The sequence below is a fragment of the Eubalaena glacialis genome, chromosome 2, assembly GCF_028564815.1.
Source record: "Eubalaena glacialis isolate mEubGla1 chromosome 2, mEubGla1.1.hap2.+ XY, whole genome shotgun sequence".
Classification (NCBI taxonomy): Eukaryota; Metazoa; Chordata; class Mammalia; order Artiodactyla; family Balaenidae; genus Eubalaena; species Eubalaena glacialis.
Window position 1 is genome coordinate 167,327,002 of NC_083717.1, and position 6,000 is coordinate 167,333,001.

Sequence of the window (6,000 nt, forward strand, 5' to 3'; positions counted from 1 at the left end):
CCTCCCAGCCTCCATTCATGTAGACACACTTTTGATGTCATTGTCATATGGCCTTGATTTGAAAACCATGTTGTGGTTCTTTGCTTGGCTTTCTCCCTGCCTCCTTCTTTTCTGATATGAGCTACTCTCCCCTCCACAGCCAGTGGGGGCACATAGTTTCCCAAGAGGACTCTCAAAGCTGACTCCCCACCCCTACCTCAGAGCCCCACTGCTGTGACTGTGGAGTCACCAAGTCCTTGTGACCTTCAGAAATACACAGGCTTTGTTAATTCCACTCCCAGGGATACATCCAACGGAAGTGAGTGCTGACTTCCACCAAAAGATGTGCAAGAATGTTGGCAGCGACTTTATTCATATGAGTCAAAAATTGGCAGAAATCCAAATGTCCATCAATAGGAGAATGAAGAAATAAATTGTCATACATTCCTACAATGGAATGCCATTGGCAATAAAGAACAAAGTACTGTACTGCCTCAGAATAACATGGATGGATCTCGCAAACAAGAGTGAGGAGCCAATTAAGGCAGGCACAGAAGTGCATACTGTATGATTCCACTTGTATGAAGTTCTAGAACAGGTAAAACTAACCTAGGGTGGGAGAGGTCAGAATAGTGGTTACCTTGGGTGTTGACTGGGAAGGGGCACGAGGAGCCTTCTAGGGTGTTGGAAATATTCTCTATTTGATCTGAGCAGTGGTTACACAGGAGTAGATGTGTGAGTGTGTGTGTGTGTGTGTGTGTGTGTGTGTGTGAACATTCATCAAGCTGTACATTTAATAGTTATGTGCTTGGGACTTCCCTGGTGGTGCAGAGGTTAAGAACCTGCCTGCCAATTCAGAGGACACGGGTTCGAGCCCTGGTTCAGGAAGATCCCACATGCCACAGAGCAACTAAGCCCGTGTGCCACAACTACTGAGCCTGCGCTCTAGAGCCTGCGAGCCACAACTACTGAGCCCGCTTGCCTAGAGCACGTGCTCCGCAACAAGAGAAGCCACCGCAATGAGAAGCCCGCGCACCACAACTAAAGAAAGCCCGCACGCAGCAACAAAGACCCAACACAGCCAAAAATAAATAATAAATAAATTAATTAATTTTTAAAAGATAGTTATGTGCTTTACTGTGTGTAAACTATGCCTCAATTTAAACAAATGAATTTAGGGTCCTCTGAGCCTCTAAAGGGAAATTGATGAAAGCTACCACAGCCCCATGGAGGTGATTTGGGGCAATAACGCAGGAGAATCATCTGGCTTCCGGGCTATGGTCAGAAGGAAGGATAGAGGATGGTCAACATGTTCCTTTGGCAGCTACCTTCCACGCTCCACCAGCAACTGAGCATAAGGGCCTAGGGGCTGTGGTCTGGGCCCTCACTCTGTGACTTTGTTATGGGGGTGGGCTGTCAGTCAAGCTCCAAGGGTCCCTGACATCTCAATGCTTGACTCTTGTGAGGGAGCATCATTCTCTACACCCTGCTCTGTGAATTCAGTCCCAAGACTGTGGGCTGCTCCAGGGCCAGGAACTGGTCTGTGCTTCCCTGTTGCTCCAGAGCCTGACATGTCTTAGGCTCTCAGTGCACCACTGCCAACTGGATGCCTGGATCCATGGCCTCCTGTCTCCTGCGGCGTTATATAATTCTCCCCAGCTGGAACTGACCACTGAGCTCAAAGCCAAAGATGTGCTTTTTGACACATGGGTTATTCAGGTGACCTTTCCTAAAAGAAATGGCATTCCAGGTCAGCTACTGGCATCCCTGACTTGCTTCCATCCAGTGCAGTTCCAATACTGCCAGAAAAGACCTCCAGTTGTCTCTATAACCAAGTTTCCTAGCACCATCCACTCCTAGCAAAGAGGCTGTGTCTATACTGTAGGTAACTGGAGTTATCAGTGCTGCTGATGGTAGTCTCTCTGGGTTTGGTAATTCCCTTAGATGGAGGCTGGGATGGCTGGGCTGTTTGGTTCCTCGAAGAGATTTCTGTGCTATCCAAATAGGTAGCCATTAGCCACATAAATTCCATTTAAATTAAAAATAAATAAAACTTAAAATTCAGTTCATTACACTAGTCACATTTAAAGAGCTCAGTAGCCACACATGGCTACTGACTACCATATTGGGCAGTGCAGAACTACATACATTTCCATCATCATAGAAAGTTGTATTTGGCACTAGACTGATCATCTTCAAACCCTCTTGGAACCATTGCGGGAGGGAAGGAAGGAACTAAGTAGGATTGGACTCCTACCCCCAGTTCAACGAGAGTCACTCTGCCTATGAATTCAGATTTCAAGTTAGAATTCATTTGGAAAAAAAAGTTCTATTGCTTTTTAATTTTACAATGCTTTTTGGAAAGATAACAAATACAAACCATACTTAAAATAAGCACATAGTAAAAATAAATAATTTAAAAATAATTAAAATAAAATAAGCACACTGTGAAAAATAACATCTTCTTCCCATCCTCTGACTCTCAGGCTACTGGTTACCAGCTTGTGGGAGCTACACCCTGTCCTACATCTTGTTTTCCCACTTAATTTTTCTTGGATCTTGTTCAGATTGGTACATACAGATTTCACAGCTACACATTATCCCACTGTATGGATGTACCATAATTCATTTAGCCAGCGCCTATGATGGACATTTAGGTTGCTTCCAACCTTCTGCTACTACAAACTATGTTGTGATGAACAAACATCCTTGTATTTAAATCTTTGTGCGTGTACAGATAATCCTTAGAATAGATGCCTGGTGAGGGAACTGCTTGCTCAAAGGCCATGTGCATTTTTAATTCTAATATTATATATATATAATGTAATATATATTGCTGAATTGCCCCCTTAAAATGGTCTTTTCCCCACCACCTCAACAGTGCTGTTACCAGGCATACAGGTCTCCTGCAGAATAACAGTGGCTTCTCTTGGGAGGGGGCTCCATTGCCTCCCCACCACCCATCCCACCCACTTACCTTTCCTTCTTGTCACTCCTTCTTGCTGCCAAGAGTGGTTGGCATCTGCCCGAGCATTCACCAGGCCCCCAAGTACTGGCCTAAATCCTTTAATTCAATGTCTCATGCCTCATGGACTCTTTGCAACACTCTCGTGAGGTAGCTACTATTATTCCCATTTTACAGATGAGAAGCCTGAGGCTTAGTGATTAACTAACTCGTTCATGGTCACCTAGCTGGTTAGTAGCAGAGCTGGGATTTAGCCCCAGGTCTATCTCACTTCAAAGCCTGGGCTTCTTGGGGAACCAGTAGGCTTCCCCACACCCCCCTCCCTTGCCCCTCCTCCCTGCATGGACACCAGGTGCTCCCCTCTCCCTGTTAATAGCCATCCACTTCTCTTCAGTGTCTTTGCCTCTGTGCCCGTGAGCCCTCCACTCCTGCTCGCTCCCTCCTTCCTGGGGTCAAGGCCCACACCTCTCTCTGTGACCCTCCTTCACCAGGAAACCAGTGCCTTGGTTTCCTCTGTTCTTGGCCTTGGGACGGCCTCACCTGACCTGCTGGGTCGGCCCATCCCGCCCCCAGGTGATCACCTTGGCCTTCAGGGCTGGGGAGGGAGAAAGCAACGGCTTCCGTCACCTGACCCTGCTCAGCCAATTCACGAAGACAAGATGTCAAGTTAATGAGCCTGTGGGCCTCTAATTAGCTGTCAATTACCTCAAATTAATCAACTCCTCGCCTAATTAAGCATTGTCGGCAGGTGGGCACAAAGCAGACCATTGTGTGGGAGCCCTGAGAAAAGCCGGGCTGGCAAACTTGGTTAGGATCAGCGCTGTGCATCGCTCCTGTCTCCGCACCGTGCAGCACTGGGCCCCTCTGCCCACCGCTGTCCCTAGGCACCGGGACCCGGGGACCTCCTGGGCAGCGGGGTGGATGGCGCTTCGTGAAGGGAGGTGCAGAGCTTGGAGGCAGGTGGGACTTCTTCAGGGAACTGGGGCAGTGAGAGCTGTGTGGCCGGAAAGAGGAAGGTCGTGGCGAAGGGGATGGAGGCAGGTCCAAGGGACCAGCTCCTGGCGCTCATCGGAGCCGGGGCGGGGGCTGGGCTCAGAGCTGGGCAGAGTGGAGGCTAGGTCATGGCCGAGAGTTCAGGCCTGTGCAGACGGGCAGCCTGGCTTCCAATCCTGGCCCTGCCGCTTGTGAGCTCTGTGACCCCAGAAAGTGACTTCACTTCCGTGAGCCACACTTTCCATCATTGCAAACAATGAGAATAACTTCTTAAGAGCTCTTATCAGGCCTTTGTGAGGATTAAATGAGATTGTGCCTGTGAAGCACATGCCACGCTGTCAGTGTTCGGTGGATTTAGTAGTAGTGATGGTGGAGGTGGGTGAACCGCTCAAGCTATGTACTTTGTCCCCAGATTCTGAGCCCCCAGGCTGCAGTGCATCCCTGATAAATGTGAGTGCGCTGCTGAAGACATGCTGGGTGCTGGATTCTGAGATGTCCCGGCTACAACCTCCTCTCCACCCCTTCGCATCTCCCAGCACCTTTGAGGCTGCATCCAACGAGCCCTGGGTGCCACATGGAGCTCAGATGAGGGGACCACAAGTCTCTGACTAGCGGCCAGGAAGAAGAGAGCACATAAGGACCCCTCTCCCCTTGGGTCTTGGGGCTGCAGAGCCTAGAGAAGAAGTTGTCTCCCGGCAGCCCCCAGGCACTGAACTCATGCCCTGGCCATGGTCCTGGAGGCTGAACTGCTACCCACTTTTCTTAGCACAGGGCAGGGTGAGGCTAGGGGCCGGCTGGGTAGATCTTTGCCCCCACTGATGGTCGAATGCCTCCACACACAGGCCTGGTCTGTCCCCTCCCCCACTCCAACCATTCCTTGTAATCAACCCACCAGATTTCTCATCTGTACCCCCCATCTCAATCCTGGCACAGGACACCCTCTCCCTGCCTCCTGGGGCAATGGAGGTCCTCAGTCTCGTGTCTGAAAGCTTGGAAGTATCTTCCCTCTCCCTGTTTAAATCACTCAGTCATTTAGCAAACATTTATTGTGCCTACTAATTAAAGCTCGCAGTGTAAAGGGGAGATGGTTGGATAAACACAAATCATTAATGCATGCACTAGAGATGTGAGGAACAGAAGGGGGCTAGGATTTATTATGTATCTATGGTATGCTGGCAGAAGTGGCAAAGCCGGATGTAGGTGCCCGTACCTCTGACTCCTGTCCACGAGGAGAGATCAGGTCTGTGCCCTGGGATGGAGGTGGGGATGGGAAGGGGGGGGCCAGGTGTGTGCTACCTCCATCTGGGCCTGGGCAGGTGAGGCCTCCCAGGGAAAGGGAAACTGGAGCTGAGGCTTGAAAGAAGCAATGTATTCCAGATGAAGGGAACAGCATATGTGAAGGTCCAGAGGCATGCAAAGGATATGGAGAGTTCAGCAAATAGAGATTTCCTGAGTACTCGAGACCAGCCACAGCAAATGCTCACTGCGCAGTGAGGAAGAGCAGGATCTCAGAGGGCCTTCAAATAAGGCCTTTCTAGTAGGGATTTGGGGACCCCTGGGAAGACTTACCTAAACTCTGACCCCTCCTAGGGGAACTGAATTCCACAGCCATCGAATCCATAATTTAACCAAATGAAGCTGCTTGTGTGGCTCCAGAAGGAAAGGGAAGTATCGGGGGAGTGGGCCTTCCTAAAACCAGTGAAATCATACCATTCTGTGGTCTACCTTCCCGGAGAACGGCCTGCTTCTCTCCCTCTGGACCCCAGAGCACCTAGACTGGAACAAGTGCCCAGCAAAGCTTGTGAAATAGTGCAGAATGTAATTTGTTTCTCCCTACCACATACTGACGTGTACATGGATGCAGGAACTTGCTTTAAGCTCAGACATATTTATCCCACTGGAAAATTTGGATCTGAGACTAAGAGTTCCATCTGGGCTTAAGTGGAGGAGACATAAGTTTGGGAGCTGAAGGGTGGCCGTAGGACTGAGGATGATAGCCAGGCTGCAGGGAGGAGAAGGAAGCAGCAGCACTCAGGAGAAGCTGTGGTTCCCGTCTTTCTGGG